At 35.3% G+C, this 20779-nt stretch overlaps 1 long non-coding RNA gene across 1 annotated transcript; it reads right to left on the reverse strand.

Annotated features, from left to right (window-relative positions):
* Positions 1-880: 880 nt before the first annotated feature.
* Positions 881-20533, reverse strand: LOC306652074. The gene is made up of 3 exons (XR_013761299.1): positions 20298-20533; positions 1727-1856; positions 881-1198 (listed from the first exon to the last, which is right to left on the reverse strand). It is a non-coding gene; the product is annotated as an uncharacterized lncRNA (long non-coding RNA).
* Positions 20534-20779: the final 246 nt, after the last annotated feature.

Genomic DNA, 20779 nt, shown 5'->3' on the forward strand with positions numbered 1-20779 from the left:
ATCAATCTGGATAAAATATAAAATTAATTTAAAAAGGTATAATATTTATACAATAATATTTATACAAACAAGTAAAAGCATATAAAATTATATTGGCAATAGAAACAAGAATCATGCATAACTTAATTCCAACAATGTCCTAGTTTGTGAAGTAATGGAAATTGTCATACATTCATAAAATAGGGACAAAAATAAAACAGTGTTATGTGAAGTGAGAAAAACCTCTTCTACAAAGTGAAATGTAGTCTATAAAATGAAAGAATAAAGGAAAGAAAAATTTAACCAACCATAGATATATTATTCACAAATGCTTTCATATCACTACAATCTGCAACTCTTACTACATACCAAAAAAGAGCATTTATTGTGAAACTTGACTTTTATTTTGCAGAGAACCATAACAAGTATTTATTAATAAAGAGCACTTGTAAGTGAATTTTAATGAATAAATATATGAATAATATTAAACTGCTTTAGGATATTAATTTATTAAAATGGCTTGACCTAGAATTCTCCAAAAATGTGCACATTTTCACCTGGAGACAAACAAATAATGGAAGATATTTTAGATCATGCTGTCACTGACAAGCAAAGGGGAGTTGGGTGGTTATTTTAAATGAACTGGGACATCACTGTAGACACAGACAATTTTAAAGAATTTTAAAACATGATAAACTTAGGGCAGTACATATTCAATGATAACAGGAAAAATAAACCTAAGCTTCTGAAAATTTTTTCTGCTAGATAACTTCTACATCACTATTTTAAAGTTTGGCTTCTTCCTTAAATTTTGGGCCTCTCAACTATGTCTTCTTATAAGTGTAGGCCACAGTATTTTATATCATTGTATCAGTATTCTAAAGTGAAGGTTAAATAACATACCAAGAAAAGGAGAGATTAAAAAATAACAGGAATGTCATTAACAATTTATTTATACCAAAAGTGCCCTGTTTTTCTTGAAAGCACAAATCTAAAACAGTCTTATAGAGAAGTTCCCAGAAGATATTCATCAAGGGAAGAAAATTAAATAATCATAATTAATTAAAAATTGTGAAGGGAAGTTATGCATACCCAGGAAGACCAAGTTGCTGTAATTCTCTAACATCACATCTCTATATAAGTTTTGTTGAGCTGGCTGAAGGCATTTCCATTCCTCTTCAGTGAAATCAATGGCCACATCCCTGAATGTCAACAGTTCCTGAAATAAGAATAGGTAAATAAATAGTACAGAGGAGAAGAAAGCAGTCTGAATTTCATCTGACAGTGGCTACAGACTATGGATGGACTGGAGGGGACTTTCAAAGCATCAGGCCTTGGATTGCCCAGAGAACCTCTGTTGAAGAGGTGATTGTCTACTGTTAGCCTGCACACCAACTACAGACCACCAAGGGAACACCAGTTGCCTGCTGTTGCCAGGAATTTCACTGCCACAGTACCCACAGAATTCAATACAAATGACTGCCACAATTTTGAGACAATAGCCAGTACCTGTAGGACCTGTGGATGGACTGACAAAGCCCCATCTCCAAGAACAGTCAGCCCAATTCAATGCACCCTTCCACCAGGACTCCCAGACCAACAGACCACATGCCACCTCCAGGACCCCTGAACTACACAGACCATGCTGTGCTCCAGGACTCCTTCCCAACCAACCACACCCTGTCCCTAAGACACCCAGCCAACCACACCCATGCCCTGAGCAGCAGCTCCCCATTTGTCAACATACTTGTAAGCCAGTGTGGCCATCTTGGATTATCTCAGAAGTGGAAGCTTCCATCTTTAGGTGGGACAAATCCCATCCTGAGAAGCCTGCTGGAAACTGGAAACTCATTGTCATGTACCTCTCATGCACCAGGCTACCAAAGAATGGGAAGTTTGAATAATACATAGCTGTTACAGTGCAGGTTTTTTTTTTCTTTTTGAAAAATTTTAAGTTTTTGTTTCTTTACTTTTCTTGTTCTATTTTCCTTTTGTTTACCTGTTTCCTCAGAGTCTTTCTCTCACTTTTGTCATGTTAACAACTAACTTATTTTGATTACACTTTCACACTTTCTACAATCTAGAATGTCTATATACTCTTTTCTTATCCCTTTAACAGTTACATCCTACACCATTTTTCATCCTCCTGATCCTCCATTAGAAACTGCAGACCTTATTGCAAATCTTTCTGTTATACTGTACATAATAATTGAACTCATCCTCTCTGTTTGTTATGACAATATTGTTAATAACTTCAAAGGGGCTACTTGGCTTAGGGCTGCATACTATGTTTACTGGGTGCTGCTAATAGTGATCCCCCCCATAAAGAATAGGTTTTGGAAACCTATAGGGTCACTATAAGCCTATAGGGGGGGGAAATGCAACACCAAAGATCTTCACTGCTAGAGGGGAAGATACATGAACAACATGAAAAAAACAAGGGAAGAAAATGTTCCAAACAAACCTGACTTCTACATTCAGAGAACCCAATGACAGCATGGCAGAAGAAATGTCAGAAAAGGATTTCATAATATACATAATTAAAATGATTTATAAAGCAAAGGATGAAATAAAAGAGAAAATGCAGGCAATGTAATGATCGCTCCAATAAGCAGTTGAAAGAGCAACTGCAGGAAGGTAAAGGTCACTTCAACAAAGACATAGAGATTCTCAAAAAAAAAATGGAAATACTTGAAATGAAGGAAACAATAAACTAAATAAAAACTCAATGCAAAGTATCACCAACAGACTAGATCACTTGGAAGAAAAAACCCTCAGATAATGAAGACAAAATATTTAATCTTGAAAATAAAGTTGACCAAACAGAGAAGATGGTAAGAAATCATGAACAAAATCTCCAAGAACTCTGGGACAGCATGAAAAGACCAAATTTAAGAATTATTGGGACTGAGGAAGGCACGGACATACAAACCAAAGGAATGAACAACCTATTCAATGACTTGGTATTAAAAAATTCCCCAGACCTGATGAATGAAATGGAAAATCAAATGCAAGAGGGTTACAGAACACCAAATGTACAAAATTGCAACAGATCCACACCAAGGTATATTATAATAAATATGCCTCATATATAAAATAAAGATAGGATTTTGAAGGCTACAGGAGAAAAGCATCAGATTACATATAGGGGGAAATCAATATGGATATCCGCAGATTTTTTAGCCCAGACTCTAATAGTTAGAAGGGCCTGGAACAACATGTGTCATGCTCTAAAAGATAGTGGTTGCCAACAAAGAATCTTATACCCAGAAAAAGTAACCTTCAGATATGAAGATTTTAAAAAAATCATTCCATGATAAACAAAAGTTAAAAGAATATACAAATAGAAAGCCCATGCTACAGAACATTCTCAACAAAATATTCCATGTGGAGGAAATGGAAAACAGCAAGGTAGATCAGCAAAGGGAGGAACTACCTTAAAGGAAGGACTAATCAAAGGAGATACCAACTCAAGTTAAAAACCAAAAACAAACCCAAATGACTGGGAATACAAATCATATCTCAATAATTCAGTAAATCATAAAATGACTAGGAATTTATTAGCAAATCATCCATCTCAATAGTTTGAGACAAATAATTTTATAAAATTAAGAGTAGAGAAAAGAAAATCCTAAGCAAAAGAGTAAAATTAGAAGATATTGAAAATAAATATAACAAAGAATCACCATAGTCAATGATGGTGCTTTTAAAAAGCAAATGATCCAGATGTAGTGCAGTAAGCCTGTATTCCAAACAACTCAGGAGGATTAGGCAGGATGATCAAGAGTTCAAAGACAGCCTCAGTAACTTAGTGAATCACTTAGTAACTCAGAGAGACCGTGGTAAATTCAATAATTCAATAAGTAAAAATTATATCAATTATGTACTATGTTATTGCATATATATGTATAATATAAAATGATGTCTCATTTGAAGTGAATATATTCTGTGAAATTTATTGTAAGATGATTCTGCTATTTTCCAAGTACCTAGACAAGTATCTAGTTGGGACAGATTAATACATAGTGAGGCCCTTTGATATATCCATTCTACTGTTGTACATGAAGTCTACCACTGACCAAAACACCATAATGTCACAATAGAATGATGTTATAAAGTTAAAGCAATCAGTGTAGACCACATAATAAAAGTAATACATGGTGGAACTCAAGGACAAAACTCTTAAAATGTCTTTTGCTATTTAGACAGTTTCAAATCATAGAGATTGTAGTGTAGGAAAAAGGAAAAATGGCATTCTTTCCAAAGAAAAATGCTAGGATATGGGGATATTTTTATGATAGTAAAAATGCTATTGTATGCTTTACTCATCATAACACATAACCTATTTTCACATACTAAATATAAATATAAAAATTATGAAAAATGAACTATAAAAGAAAATATGAAGATTCCAGAAGTTGACAAAAACGTGTGATAGGATGCATATGGTGGTACACAACCGAAATAACTAGTACTCTAGATGCTAAGGCAGGAAGAACACAAGTCTATGACCAACCCAAGAAACTTATCAAAATGCATATGAAAATAAAATTTAAAAAAGAGCTGAGGATATAGCTCAGTAATAGAACACCAGTTTCAATCCCCAATATCAAAAAGGGAAGAAGAACAACAAAAATGTTATTTATTTTCAAATATATATTTAAATTCATAAATTGTATAATATTAAAATAAAAATTCCACTCATCAAATGATTCCATGAACTGGTACAAGGACAAATGAACTAATTACCTCATATATAATCAAACACTTATAAGAAGAAAACTACAGACTGCAAAGAGAAAAGCAGGCAAGAGACTTGAATATTCACTTTAAATTGGCCATATATAAGTGTTCCATAATCATGAAATACTAAAAATCTTTAGAAACTATGTAATGTAAAATAAAATCACATCATATCCACAAAGTTAAATAGTATTGATGAACATGTGGAAGAAAGGCATTCTCATAAAGGGAAGATATAGTTAAACTGCTATTATCCATGTGCAGAATTTTTTTTAATCAAACATACATGATACACCACCACCAGAAACAGAGACTGAAATTACAACACCTGGACATATGAAGGCATAACCATATTTCTCCTGAGTTGAAACCCAGGTGCATGGTTAAGGGGGATGTACATTTAGGAATAAATAAATAATAAGCTGTTAAAAATAATGGTTCTACAAGTTAGACTCATTTTTTGTTATATTCAGTTTGACAAGCACTAAAAAACACCATGTATATTTTAGAAAGTTGTCACATGAATGTTGTATTTAATATGTAAGAATATTTAAAAATGTGCAGAATGAGAAAATAAAAATACACAGAAGGACATCAAAGAACCAATTGCTCAACTTATGTATAGATGGTAAAACTATCATAAGGAAGACCATTACTCCAAGTCAACTATAATAATATCTCAATGAAATTAAAGAAGGGAACAATGCAAAAACATAAACATCCAAAATTCTCCAGGAAGTTTTTACATATATATAATTAGACAAGTACTCCCAGAAATATAGAAGCAAAGTACTAGCTATTATTACCTGATACTAATGTATGTTATAAAATTATAATATTGCAGTAATATAAAGACTAAGAAATCACAATAGAGAAAATTAGATAGGTAAATCCATATGTATCTAAAGATTGTTTTTATTGTTAAGTGCAATAAAAAGCCCCATATAAATACAATCATATCAAGAAAATTATTTAATATGAATGAATAATACAATCCAACCAAAAGATAAAAATTAGAACCAGAGGCTCAGACCACTGGTTGGGATTGTGTGCAGAATATGTGCAACACTGGAATTATACTCCATGAGAAAGCAGATATTAAGAGGAATGATTATAAAAATATAGCAAAATATGAACCTCCTGACTTGATCCACTCACAGATATGCCAAATCAATATTTGCTCCTGTTTTGAATCTGTCTTAAACTTATAAATTAATTAGAGGCATATAGTCTACCATCAGATGTGTAGGAAAGGTTGGGTTATACTAGTATATTAGCATTCCTTGGGCAATGACCCTTATAACTGTGACAGGATATTTTAATTCCACTATTCCTCTGAGTGGAGGAAGACAGTTTGGGTCATAAATATAGCACTTTTAATTCTAAATTTCCTGTAGTTTGAATTTTAATTTAACTGGTGCACACAGAGAAAGAGACTAGATATACATGACTATAAAGATCAGAGAAAAGGAGTGGTTTTCTAGGAAAATGTAAGAATCCTGAGTTTTACTTCATGGGACCAGGGAAGAGGAGTTAAAACTCATGGGTCCCAATTTTTCCTAAGACATTTGTCAGCATAATCTGCAAATGGCTGTTGCTAACAGTTGAACTTCTTTCTATTCATCACCAAAGAGTTAACAAGGGAAATACAGTCCATGACTGGCAGCCCAAGTGGAAGTGAAGTACTTCATGAGCCCTCTCCCTCAGCTCACCTCACTAATAACTCCAGGACTGAGCAATTCTTTCTGTAAGGAATTTGTCTGAAATTCAGATTTTTCCATTCAATTGACTACATCCTAATCCTCCAGGCTTTGGGAGCAATGACAAATGCACATGTGCATATCTCAGTATATCACAAAGAAGAGACTACATATTGGTATGCAAGAATTTCCATGAGCTAAAATCCCCACAAGGAGCTAAAAAAAGGGTTAAAAGAACAGATCCCTGTTTATTTCTAAAATAGGATCACATCACCTTCTTTCAATGAGTATAAGACAGCCTCCGTTCTAAAAAAACTTGCATCATAAATATAGTGCACCATTCAACTATAAGAGTTTCTGTGACTTGAGAGCACCTGTTAAGAATGGCTACTATCAAAAAATGGAAGAATACAAAGTACCCCAATTATATGGAAATGGAAGAAAGAAACACTTTAAACTGCTAAAAATGAATTTAGTAAAACCAATTTTTAAAAAGTCTTGAAAGTTGAAAGTTCTTTAAAATTTTACAGAATAATAATTCTGGATGCATTTCCAAAGTACTTGAAATCAGTATGTTAAATAAATGGTTGCATTCTCATGTTCACTGTAACAGTATTCACAGTAGCCAAGGTCAGGAAACAACTGGAGTACATTTTGGACGAAGGGTACCCCGGGAGATTTCTTCCAGCTTTAGGGCATGTAGTTACTTCCCTGAAAATCTATACTCCTTAAATTAAGTCTGATGTCTAGCACGATAAGGCCCAAGTACTGATATTCACTGGACTCTCAAGAGACATCAATTGTGCCAGCTGTGGGATACTCATATCAGATAGTTCTGAAACACAGTACTATGAAAATATAAGAGAGAAAAGGAGAACTTTCTCACATAATTTCCATCAGGGGAACTTTCAACACAAAGATATTTTGACAAGGTATCTGGCCTTGGAGAGACAAAAGGAGAATACAAGCACATAGTTTTACAAAGGTCAAGTGATTTTTCTCTACTTTTATATCATGTGAAATTCTCATAAATAATAACAACAACAAAAGCCTTTGCTTTTGTCTTTTTTCAGTGGTACCGGGGATTTAACACAGGGACATGTTAAATATGAGCTACATACCCCGTCTGTGTTTTAAAAATTTGAGACAGGTGTTTCTAAGTTGCCTCTGCTCAACCTAAATTTCTGATGTTGATCTTGGAATTATAATCTTAGCCACCTGAGTCTCTGGGATTTTATACATTTTTCATTGAACCCAGCCAGAAAACAAATCCTATAGAAAGTTCTATTCAGTTCTTGATAAAAAAAAAATAATAATAATAATTAAAAAATAATGTGCTCATTTGAAATATAATATGGAAAAATAATTGATAATATTGAGGATAGGAGAAGTTGTCATTGAAAATATGAACAGGGAGCTAAAATTTTAGGATTTTATTGACATATATATAGAGGTTTAAGCTGTGAGACAGGGTTCTGGATTTCACATTTTGCTTCCCATACATTTAGAATACTCAGGAGGATTCAACCAGGTTGTCACACACCTGTAATCTTGTAAACCTGTAAACTTGTGAGTCTTGTCACAAGTTTAAGGGCAGACTCAGCATCTGTTTCAAATTAAAAATAAGAAGTTCCATGGGTGTAGCTCAGTGGTAAAGGACCTCTGGGTTCAAAGCACAGTATCATCATCCCACCAAAACAGAAGAATGAGCTCAGGAAGAAGGAAGAACTGAGAAATGTACAGACTAGAGATCACAACTCTCCTCATGCAGGAAAACAATACATGGAGTTGTGATTCTGATGATCTTCTCTCTCCACAATCCACCACACAATCTGGGAATGTGCTGGAATGCTAGCATGTATGTGCTTAGATAGAAGTTCAGATAGTGGCTGAAAATATTCTGCAGAAAGATGACAGCCTACTGCTGACATATGCCCCACTTGAGTGGCAAGTGAGGATTCACGATTAAAGATCAACACCTTATATTGCAATTTGGCCTTAGACCTAACCACCAGTCTATGATATATTTCTTCCTATGGTGAAAGCCCTAAATGAGCAAGTGAACTTGGAATCAAAATAAATTTTGTTGCCAGGCATGGTGGCACACATCTATAATCCCAGCAGCTTGTAAGTCTCAGGTAGGTGGATATCAAGTTCAAAGCCAACCTCAGCAACTTTGCAAGAACCTGTCACTAAATAAAATTTTAAAAGTTCTCAGAATGTGGCTCAGTGGTTAAGTGCCCCTGGGTTCAATTCCCAGTACAAAAAATTTTGTTTCTAATTTAAAAGCCCAAACACCTCCACTACATCACATGACTCATACAGCTTTTCTTATTATTTTAGAACTTGGCTAGTGGCACTTATTAAATAAAAGCAGGATTTCTAAGGGTGTGTGTGTGTAATTTTAATATATTTTGCTTGCTTTCTTGTATCTGGGTTGGAATGGACCACGGTCAGCATTTGAAGGGAGAAAACCTACCCTCTGGTAGCTTTCTGCTTACAGCTCCCTGCTTTCATTCAGGGCAGTGTCTCTCCAGATTTTTGAACCTGAGAGAAAATACAGATAAGGAATTGTATTTCTCACCTGAAAGAAAAGCAAGTAAGAGAATTTCCTCAACATTTGTGGATACGTAGAATAGGCACATACATTCCATATAAACAAAACCTTCTTTTTTTATACCTGATTGTTTATGGAGCTTCCTTTCTAGGACCAGGAAATCCTGGTTCAGTTTATAACAAGGAATGACACCAGCCAGAAGTAATCTGAACCCTTCTGTACAAATCAGCAAAAAAAAAAAAAAAAAAAAAAAGTTCTCCATGTCATTTTCTAAACATAGCTGATAGAGGCATGGAGAAGACAACCCTTTTATTGGGGATATGAAGTAAAAGCAGTGCAAGGAAACACAATTAGTTTTATCACCTTGAACCACCAGTGAAGTGGAATTTGGAATTAAGGCAAGGAAGATTCAACATTTTATGTTGGAAATATAAATGACATTGATGCCTACAGTGAAAATGTTATTACATACATTGAAAAGAAAATTTATGTGAGTGACAGATAATGATTAAACAATTAATTTCTACAGTGTTTTGCAGGTGGTTTGTCAGCCAGGGCCATAGCACATACATGTGTTACTAGCCTCCATGAAAAGCATTTTCCATCTGTGTTCTCTAAAATCATTTCCCATTATAGAGACAAGTAAACACAGGTTTCTAGATATTAAATGGCAACCCAGTTGCACAGAGAACTACCCATAGACAGAGCCATATAAAATTTCTTCAAAGCTCCTCAAAGGCTGATTTGCTCCTGTTGTAAAGATGTGTCTGAGAAAATATTTTCACTCCATTTTGAAGAGAGAACCTAGAGAAGACATTCCAGGAACAACACAAATAGTTTTTCCTACTTTCATGTTAAGTAACTCTTCAAAAACTGAGTTATCAACCTAGATTTCTTATGAGGTAAGTGTGTGGAGATTAAAGGGTGCAAAAAAGCACATCACACGCCCAGAGTCTGAGTATGTCTAAGAAGAGAAGTAAATCTAAAAGGCTCATAAATTTTAAAGAAAATATATGGAATTATTTCTAAAAATAAATTTCCATTTGTTGCTATCTCTACAACATATCATTTAGAAAACAATAAATTATAATGCATATTTCTTGGAATGCCAAATATTATCCTATATGATTTTGTATTAAAGCCCCAAATCCAGATAAGACAATGCATGATTCACTGTCCAAAACATTAACAAAAATCTTCAAAGAAGGAGTGAATATTTTTGTGAATGTGTCATTCCACAATTTACATAACAATGATGTTGAGGAAATATATTCATTTTCCTGCAGCCATAGGGAAGTAAGATTTTTCTTACTTATATATCCTGTTAGAATTTCAAAATATAAGTCCTAGATTTCCTTGAAATAAGCTTTAAATACAAAATATATGAGATATCCACAATACAAACTCAGGGGAATAAAAATGGAAATTTTTTTATTAATCAAATGTAAAATCTTTTATTTTCTTGAAATCCAATTCTATCTTCCTTTTTGGATATATTTTCTTAACTTTGAAGCCAGAAACAACAAAAAAAAAAGTGGGAAAATGCCTTGATCTGTCAATTAATACAGGGGATAGCTATATCTAAATCTTCAATAATCAATATATTGATTCAAAATATTCAATATATTGATTCAAAATATTCAAAATATTTAGAGAAATATAAAATTCCATCACAGACAAAATAATATTGATGATGATATAAAACACATGAATATTTATAACCTCAAGGAGTTTATTATTATTTGTGGAGAAGTTTGTTATTGAAGATATATTTTGCTCACACTCACAGAGACTTCCTAAAGTTGCAGCATATGTGACCATGATAACAGGTAAGAACAAAACAGTACTCATCCAAACACCAACCATACAATCCCATGGGCATGGTTCAAGTGAATATAAATTTTAGAAGAGATAAATAATTATCTGGGAAAAATGGTTACTAGGATCCAAATTTCTAGTTATAGTACATTCACTTTAAGAAACAGTATAAAACACCATGATTAAGTTTTATATGTGTGCAATATGCGTGTGATATTGCACATGTATACATGTTTAGAAAGAAAATATGTAGAACTTATGAGAAAATAAATATGATCAGAAGCACATGAAACACTTACTTATATATCCCATCTGTAGATGATAAAACTCATCATTACAAGGAAGATAATTTTCCCCAAAATTTACCGATAATATACCCAGTAAAGTTGCTATGTGCCTATATGAATATATCACAGTAAATTCTACTTTTATGTGTATCTACAAAGTAGTGATGTATAAAACTATAAATAAATGGAAGAGAGAATGTAGGAGGAGAGGGAAAGAGAAACTACTGGGTAATGAAGTGGAGCAAACTATATTCCATGCTTATATGATTATGTCAAAATGAACCCAAATATTATGTATAAGTATAGTGCAATAATAAAAAAACAACATGCTTTACTTTTATTTAAATAAGTAACCATAAACTTCTAAAAATCATCCACAAAATTATATATAATTTTTAGCCACGAAATTTTTCAATTATAAGAGCAAAAGGAGTACTTCTCTTTCCCAGATATTCATGTACATTGTAAAACTACACTACTACAATAATCAACAAGGAATCATAATATAACAAGGAATCAAAATTCACATATGAATCCATATGTATGTAAAAATCATATACTTAATTGCAATGGAAAAGTCTATACAAATCAAACCATATCAAGACAATCTCAGCAAATAAGTTAGACCCTGTCTCAAAATAAAAACTAGAGCTATAACTCAGTAGTGAAGTATCCTGAGGATCAACTTCCAGCAACACCCACACACACAAACAAAAAGAAAGAAAAAGGAAAAGGAAAAAGAAAGGAAAAATGAAAATTCGCTGGCTCAGGAGGAAACGTGGTCCTTACAGACCACAGCTGCTCTCCTTCAGGAAAATGGCATGTGTAGATTTGATTACAATAATGAACCCCCCTGTCAATCACCAACATCTGAGAAAATGCTGGGCCACAGACACACACCTGTGTGATAGTATTTGAGGATGTTCTGCAAGGATAAGGAAGGCAGTGAGGGGTCTCTGCCACTGACATCTTCTTCATCTGGATGGCCAGTAAGACAGAGGGTGCACTGCCCCCAAAGGAGGGCTCAGGCCTGCAGACTCAAGAGACTGCGGAGAGTTCCAGTTTGCCAGGTCTGGTTTCTGCCACAGCCAGTACCGCTGTTCCAACAGCCTCCCTCCCCAGGCTCATCATGCCACTGCCCACTCACCATATCCGGGTGTTAAGGAGCCATTTCTTCTCCATAGGGACCTCCAACCCCTGCACAGCAGAGCAACCTGGGGATCCTAAGCAGGAGAGTGAAGCCTAGAGCTGAATGGCTAATATGGTGGACTCAGGAGAAATGGAGAAGGCAGCAGAACCCCACTCCCAATTACCTGTCAGCACACAGAACTGGACAGTTCTAACTGCTCCTGATTGGACAGGCCTTCTGACCATGCCTCTAGGGTATGAGACCAGGGAGCCTTCCCTGTGAGTGACAGTGAATAATAGCCAATGCACATGAATAAGAACAGAATGATAGGTCATTGGTTGCAGTTTTTTTTTTTTTTTCTTTTGAGGTCTGGGAATTGCATTCCATAGCCTCAGGCTGCTGCTATTTTAAGACAATATTTTCTTCCAGAAGTGGGATCTAGTCTAACCAGCAGAACATTTGAATTTAACCTGGTGCATGTTTTCATTTCAGTTTATGGATTATATACACCAGTATATTATTCAGGAATGAAAATAGTATACTGGTAATTAATATAAAATGTTATTTAACTATTCTGCTCTCTGGTCTTGTTAGGAGACAGACTAAACTTTAAATGGAACAACCCCTTAAGGCAAAAATATCCAATGAAAACAACACATAAGGTGCCAGGGTAATTTAAATATCTCTAATACTCATATTGATAGCATAAAAAGAAAGAGTTGGAATTGATATAAATAGCATAATGCAGCCTTTTGAGAATATTACCTTCATGTGATTTATAAAATGCTACCAATAAAGAACATGTGCTTTTGGAACTACACCCTCAAGTTTGACTCTCCAGCATACTTTATTTTACAATAGCCACATGCAAGTTTTGAGGGATATGGATACCCTGATATCAGGGATTTAAAGGGCCTAGTACATCACTTTAAATGCTAGCATTGAGGGATAGATTTCCCTAATATTATTGCTCCTCAGGCCCAAAATTATAAGAAACAATACCCTGAGTGGAAACAGGAAGTTCCAACCAGGAAGTGTCCAAAAGGAGATCATTCTTTCTCACTTCATTCTGACCACAGGTTTCACATTGCAGACATTATAGAGCAGAAAAATGAAGATGCCTAGGGGTTAGGGACACTTAGCCTGCAATCTTCCACAGTCCTGATTCTGTCTTTTAAACACATGAAATGAAATTTTATTTGGCAATTTGGGTTAAGCCTATTGGCCAAGATTTAATATATGTTTCCTCCTGTAAATGTATTCCCACAATTAATAAGTAGGTGCACTGGGACTCAGGATAAGCTGTATCTGATTCCAAAACCAAAATAGTTAAACTGATCACAAAACTCTTGCAATATTTCTTGTTCTCATCAGACTATAAAAGTGAAAATAATTCAAAAAAGCAGGATATATGGTATATGTATATAAAATCCACTACTGTGTATTACATAGCACAGCACAAAGAGAACATTCTCATATAACTGTATCATCTTGGGGTTCCCATTCCAGAGTCCAGGGAATCCTGATTCATTTACCTCCAGGGCAAACACCAGCTAAAATTTATTTCAACATACCTTTACATATCAAAATATAGGTTGATGTTAAATACGTGGAAAGTTAAATCAAGGTTTATTAATTATAAAACAGGCTGGTCTAGAGGAACGTAAAGGACCACTAAGCCCTATGTTTTCAAAAAAAAAGTGAGACATGCACTGTAAAATCACGCAGCAGAACATTTTTATTGAGGGCGTACAGCAAATGGAGGCCAAGTAGGAACATACAATTAATGGAAGTACCATAAAATATCAAAGAAATTGAATCTGGATTGTAGACAAACAAGAGTTGGCATATTGTGTCTGGGCATGTGGATGATATGAGGACCCTGATGAAAAGGTTTTAAGATTTTGAAAAAAATAAGTGGTGATATGTCAGAAAATGGTTAAGCACTATCTACACAGTAACTTCAAGGTGTTTGGACACTTGTGGGAGCAACTAATATTAACTATTCCATGAAGCCTTGATCCAAATGAGTCCTCTAAAATCATCCAATTGTAGAGATAAGAAAACACAGGCTTGTAGCTATCAAATGGTTTCTCAGCATCATATGTCAGACTAAAAACTGCCCAGGACAAAACTGTATGAAATTCCTTCTAAGATTCTCCAAGTCTGGTTTACTCCTAATATGGGAAACATATATCTAGAAAAATAATATTTCTTCTCCATTTTAAAGAGAGAGCCTAGCAAAAACATCCCAGGAGGTCCGTTTGAATTGAGACACTATTGTTTGCCCTTTTCTCATGTTAAGGAAAGTCTTCAGTAACAGGTCAACACAAGTTCAGTAATAGGTCAACCCAACAGGGCAAATGATCCCCCCATAAAATAAAGAAAAGTAAGCTCAGGAGGAAGGAAGAACTGAAAGCCCCATAGACCACAATCCCTCTCATGCATGAAAACAATACATGGCATTGTGAATCTGATGATCATCTCACTTCAAAATTCATCACACAATCATGGAAGGTGCTGGAATGCTGCCACATATGTGCTCAAATAGGACTTCAAGTAGGAGCTGCAGATATTCTGCTGGGATAGGACAGGACTTCCAGAGTCTACTGCTGACATATGCCCCATTTGACTGTCCAGTGGGGATTCAGGGCTGACCTTCCCCAGAAGAGGACTCAGGTCTGCAGACACTAGAGACTACCACAGGGATTGCAGTCTGAAATTGCCAGTTCTCACCATAATCAGTGCAGCCAGTTTTAAGCAGACTTACCCCTCAGTTTCAAGATGCCACAGCACACACACCTATTACTGGATTTTGAGGGGACCAGTTTTCTTTCTACAAGATATTCCAGCATCTGTATGGCAGAGCAAACCAGGTCCCCTGAACATAGAGGATATCCTAGAGATGGATATCAACACTAGCAGGCTCCAGAGACAAAAGCCACACCAGTTTGTCAAAGCCTGCTCCTCTTTACTGCCTGTGTGCTGGATTAGACAATGCTTACTTAAGGGCTCCTGAGTGGACAGGGCTTATGTTTTAACATAATCAGACTCAGTCTAGTGAGTTTTCTAAGAGGGGGCGACATCAAATACATAAATGAATGAGGTCACAATGGCAGGTTCTTGCTGTAGCTTTTTTTCTTTTCAGGTGCTGGGAATTGAAATCCAGAACCTAAAGCTGCAGCTAATTTAACACAAGATTTACTTGGAGAAGTGGGGTCCATTCTAGCCAGCAAGACATTTGCATTTAACCTTACATATAAGTCCTTTTCAATTTGTGGATTATATGTGTCTATATATTATTCATGGTTGGAAATAATAAAGTGACAATCCTATAAAATTTCATTTACCTTCCCTGCTCTCTTTTGTGAGAAAAGAGATTGAACATTAAACTGGGAATGAATCCCCTAAGACAGTAATATTTAATGAAAATAATATATGAGTTTCAAGGGTAATTAATAATTTTCTAGTATTCACATAAAATAAGTAGTAGTAATTGAGATTAATAACATAACCCAACATATCCATTATGTGAATATTACCATTATGTGACCAACAAAATATTACTAGTTTAGTATATGTATTTTTGGAACAGCACACTCTGAAAACTATGTCAAGCCTCCAGAATATCTCAGTTCACAGAAACATTTTCAAAATTTGATAACTATGATTCCCCTGATCTCAGGAAGATGAAGGTCCTGACCACTCTTTTGTAAGTTATAAGTGAAGGATTCAGTTCTTTGCAGTAGTTGTGGCTCTGTGTTCAGATACAAATCTTGGAGCCGATTATTTAAATGCATTGAAGGCAAACTTTTTTGTAATTTGGCCTTAGACCTAATGTCCATTCTATGACTTTTTTTCTTCCTATGATGAAAGCCCATCAATAAGAAAGTGGGCTTGGAATCAAGGTGAATTTTGCTGCCAGGCATTGTGAGACACACCTGTAATTTCAGTAGCTTGGGAAGCTGAGGTAGGAGGATAGCAAGTTCAAAGGCAGCCTGAGAAACTCAGCAAGACCCTGTTACTAAATAAAACATAAAAAGGGCTGGGGATGTAACTCACTGGTTAGGGGCCCCTGGGTGTTCAATCCCAAGTACAAACACACACACACACACACACACACACACACACACACACACACACACACAAAGTATCTAATTTGAAATCCCAAATACAAATACCTCCAATATACCACATAACTCAAACTACATTTCTTATTAATTTAGGACTTGGTTAGTGACACTTGTTCAAAAAAAGATTGTGTGTATGTGTGTGTGTGTGTACATACTATATTATACATCTATATATATACATATATATATCATTTATATATATATTTGCATATTTATATTTATATATTTACATATATATATTGCTTGCTTTCTGCTCTCTGGAATGGAATGGACCATGACCAACATTGGGTGGGAAAATGTTCACTTCTGGAAAATTTCTTGGTAAAACTCTCTGCTCTCAGTGCAGTATCTCTCCTGTTGTTGGAACCTGAAAATAAAAGAAATATTGGTAAGGAATTGTATTCCTCACCTAAAAGAAATACAGACAAGAGCTTTGTCTGCACCTATGCCCATATATGTGTGTGTGTGTGTGTGTGTATGCCTATTTTTTATATGTGTGTAAATATATATATGAATATATATATATTTATATATACATATATATTATATGCACATTTCATATACCTGATAGGTTATGGGACTCCCTTTCTGGGACCTAGAGAAGTCCTGGTTCTGATTATAACAAGGACAGGCACTAGCCAGAAATAATCTGAACCTTTTTTTTTTTTTTTTTTTTTTTTTGCAGTGCTGGGTTCAAACCCAGGGCCTTGTGCTTGCAAGGCAAGCACTCTACCAACTGAGCTATCTCCCCAGCCCCTGAACCCTTCTTTACCAGTTAGCAAGTGATACAGGTTTATAAGTCTTTTCTGTACACAGCTGAACATGGGCAATAGGGGCTTGGAGCAGTGAACTCTTACTGGGGACACAGAGCAAAAAAGATAAGGAGAAACTAGTTGAACCACCAGAGAATTGGAACCTGGAATTCAGACAAGGAAGATTCAGCCTTTAATATTTGTTAATGTGGATGACATGGATGGCTAAATACATGTATTAGTGGCTTACATAAGAGCATTATCCATCTGTGTCCTCTAAAATTATTCTCATTGTAGAGATGAGACAACTCAGGTTTCTGGACATTAAATGGCAACTCAGCAGCACCCAAAAACTACCCATAGACAGAATTGCATGAAATCCCTTCAAAGTTCCTCAAAGGCTTGTTTGCTTCTGACATAGGGGATGTCCATCTGGAGAAATATTATTTTTTCTTCATTTGAAGAGAGTGCCTACAGAAGACATCCCAGATGTAAAACAAATATTTTTCCTTCTCTCATGTTAAGGAATTCTTCAGCAACAGCTATCAACCCAGATAACTTATGAGGGTAAATGCTTGGAGATTACATGTTGCAAAAAAGCACAACACAGGGCCAGGGTCTGAGTATGACTCAGGAAATAAATAAATCTATAAGGCTTACAAGAAATTGAAAAGAGAAATTATGTAACCATTTCTTTAAAATAAAAGTCCTTTTGTTGGTATTGTCATAATATATTATTCAGTAAACAGACATTTATGCATATTTCTAGGATTTTCCTATTATTCCATATGATTTTGTATTAAACTCCAAAATCCAGATAATAGAATGCATAATTCACTGTCAAAAAGAAAAAAAAAACTTCAAGGAAGAAGAGTGAATGTTTCACTGAATGTGTCATCCAACAATTTACTTACAAATAATTTTAAGAAAATATATTCATTTTCCTGCAGCCATAGGGAAGAGAGATTTTTCTTTTTTTTTCTGTTAGAATTTCCAAAGATACACCCTAGAATTCCATTTGAAATAACCTTCAATATAAACAGAAAAGAAACCTACATTATATGCTCAGGGAAAGAAAAAAGGCAATGTTGGGAACATGAGGTGGAAAGAGGCTTACATTGCCTATGTGAGAGGTTCTCAGGGCCTGAACTGTGATACTGTGGTTAGAACACTAACCACACTTGGCTCAATCACTGTGGTATCCTAGCCCCCTTCCATGCTCACCCACATTTCTTTCCTCTTATTTTTTCTGCCAGTGACCTTTCAGCCCATTGTTTGTAATCTCTGCACATGTTGTAAGCCCATTGGGTCCAACAACTCTCAGAGATATTCTGCCCAGTGACTGCTTGATGATAATATAACCCTGCCCATGTTACAATAAAGTTGATCAAATTCTCTGAAACTGATCTCTAGAGGCATTTCTTCAACTCCATTTCCACACCCTCCTCAACTATTTGCTGGGTTTCAGCTGGACCAAGAGATCTCACAAGGCAAATATTTTTTTAAATAATTAATACCCTTTTTTTCTTGAAATCAAACTCTATCTGCCCTTTTGGATTCATTTTCATATCTTTGATTTCAGAAACTACAAAGAAATGCAAACAAGAGCCTTGAACTGCCAATTAATACAGGGGATATCTAAGTGTTCAATAATCATAAAAAGTTTAACATCTTTAGAAATTAGAGAAATATAAAATAAAATTCCATCAGAGACAAAATCAAATAGTATTGATGAAGATACAAAACAAGTGAATACTCATAAACTCGAGAAGAGTTTAAGTTATTTAATTGTGGAAACTGTTTTGCTATTGAAGATATATCATACTCCCCATCAAGAGACTCACTGAAATGACAGCATATGTGACTATGATAATGTAAGGACACAACAGTATTCATCCAAACACTTGTAACCGAGGGAGATGATACAAGAGAATGTACATCTTGGAAGAGGTAAATAATAACTTCAGAGAAAACTGGTCACTAAGGGCCAGTCACATTTTGGTCACAGTATATCCAGTTTTTAAAATAGTATAAAACACCATGTTTAATTTTTTGTAGATGTAATATTCATTGGTATTTCACATGTATATATGTTCAGAAAGAATGTACACAGATTTTATAAAACAATGAAAATCATCAGATGCTCATTAAAGACTCCCATGTGTAGATGATGAAACTCATCATTACAAAAATGAAAAATATCCCCAAAATTAAAATACAATATATTCCCACCAAATTTGGTATGTACATATATGAATAAATCACAGTGAATTCTACCTTTATGTGTATCTATGAAGCAGTAATTTTAAAAAAACTATAAATAGATGGAAGAGAGGGGAAGGGACAAGGAGAAGGAAAGGGAAACTAGTGGGTACTGAAGTAAAGCAACTTATATTCCGTGCTTGTATGATTATGTCAAAATGAACCCAAATTTTATGTATAACTATAATGCAATAATAAAAAAACATGCTTTTCTTTTAATGAAATAAGAAACCAAAGTATAAAGTTCTAAAATTCATCCACAAAGTTATACAGAACATTAGCCAATAAATTTTTCAATTGTAAGAGCAAAAGAAATACTTATCATAACTGACATTCATGTATATTATGAAACTATACTATTGCAATAAGGAATCACAATATAAATGAAATTCATATATACATCTATATGTATGTAAAAATTATATACTTCATTGCAATATAAAAGTCCAGATAAATCAAACCATAAGGCCAATCTCACCAAGTTAGCTAGATTCTGTATCAAAATCAAAATAAAAAGTACTAGGGATATAGCTCAGGGTTAAATCTTCCCTTGGTTCAAATTCCAGTAAGAAAAAGAAAGAAAAAAGGAAGTAAAGAAAAAGAAATCAAAAATGAACAATAAGGTATTTCAGGAGGAAGCAAGGTTCCTGTAGACCACAGCTCCTCTCCTGAAGGAAAACAATATGGGGATTTTATTATGATAAACGTCCCACCAGTCAATCACCAGCATCTGGGAAGACCCGGCTGCAGGCACACACCTGCCAGATAGTATTTGAGGCAGGGTCTAAGGATGCCCTGCGAAGATAAGAATGATGGCAGACACTGCCCAGAGTCCCCATCTGCTAGCGCCTGTTCCCACCACAGCCAGTCCCACGATTCCAACAGTCTCCCTCACTCAGTCTCCCTTCCCAGGTTCCTGATGCCACTGCACACTCACCATTTCCTGGTGCCTAGGACACAGGCCTGTCCCTAGGGATCTTCAGCACTTGCACAGTAGAGTAAACCAAGACTCCAAGGGATGAGGGTGAAGCCTGTAGCCAAATGGCAAAAATGGTGGACTCAGGAGAAAAGGACCCCCGGCCAGATTGTGGAGGCCAGCCACTCCTCCCTGGTTGCACACAGGATTGGATAGTTCTCACTAACTGCTCCTGATTGGACAGGGCTTCAGACCGTACCCCCTGAGTCTGAGTCCAGTGAGTCTTTTTTTCATTGTTGTTGTTTTTGAATGACAGGGAGTATTATCCAATCCAGGCATTAATAAAGCCAGAATGACAGGTTTGTTGGTTGCAGCTTTTTTCTTTTGTTCTTTTGAGGTCAAGGAATTGTACCTCAGAGCCTCAGGCTGCTTCTGTTTTAAGGCAAGATTTTCTTCCCGAAGTGGGATCTAGCCCAGTCAGCAGAACATTTGTTTTTAACATT

This window comes from Sciurus vulgaris, assembly GCF_902686455.1.
Source record: "Sciurus vulgaris genome assembly, contig: HiC_scaffold_632_arrow_ctg1, whole genome shotgun sequence".
In the NCBI taxonomy this organism is placed as follows: Eukaryota; Metazoa; Chordata; class Mammalia; order Rodentia; family Sciuridae; genus Sciurus; species Sciurus vulgaris.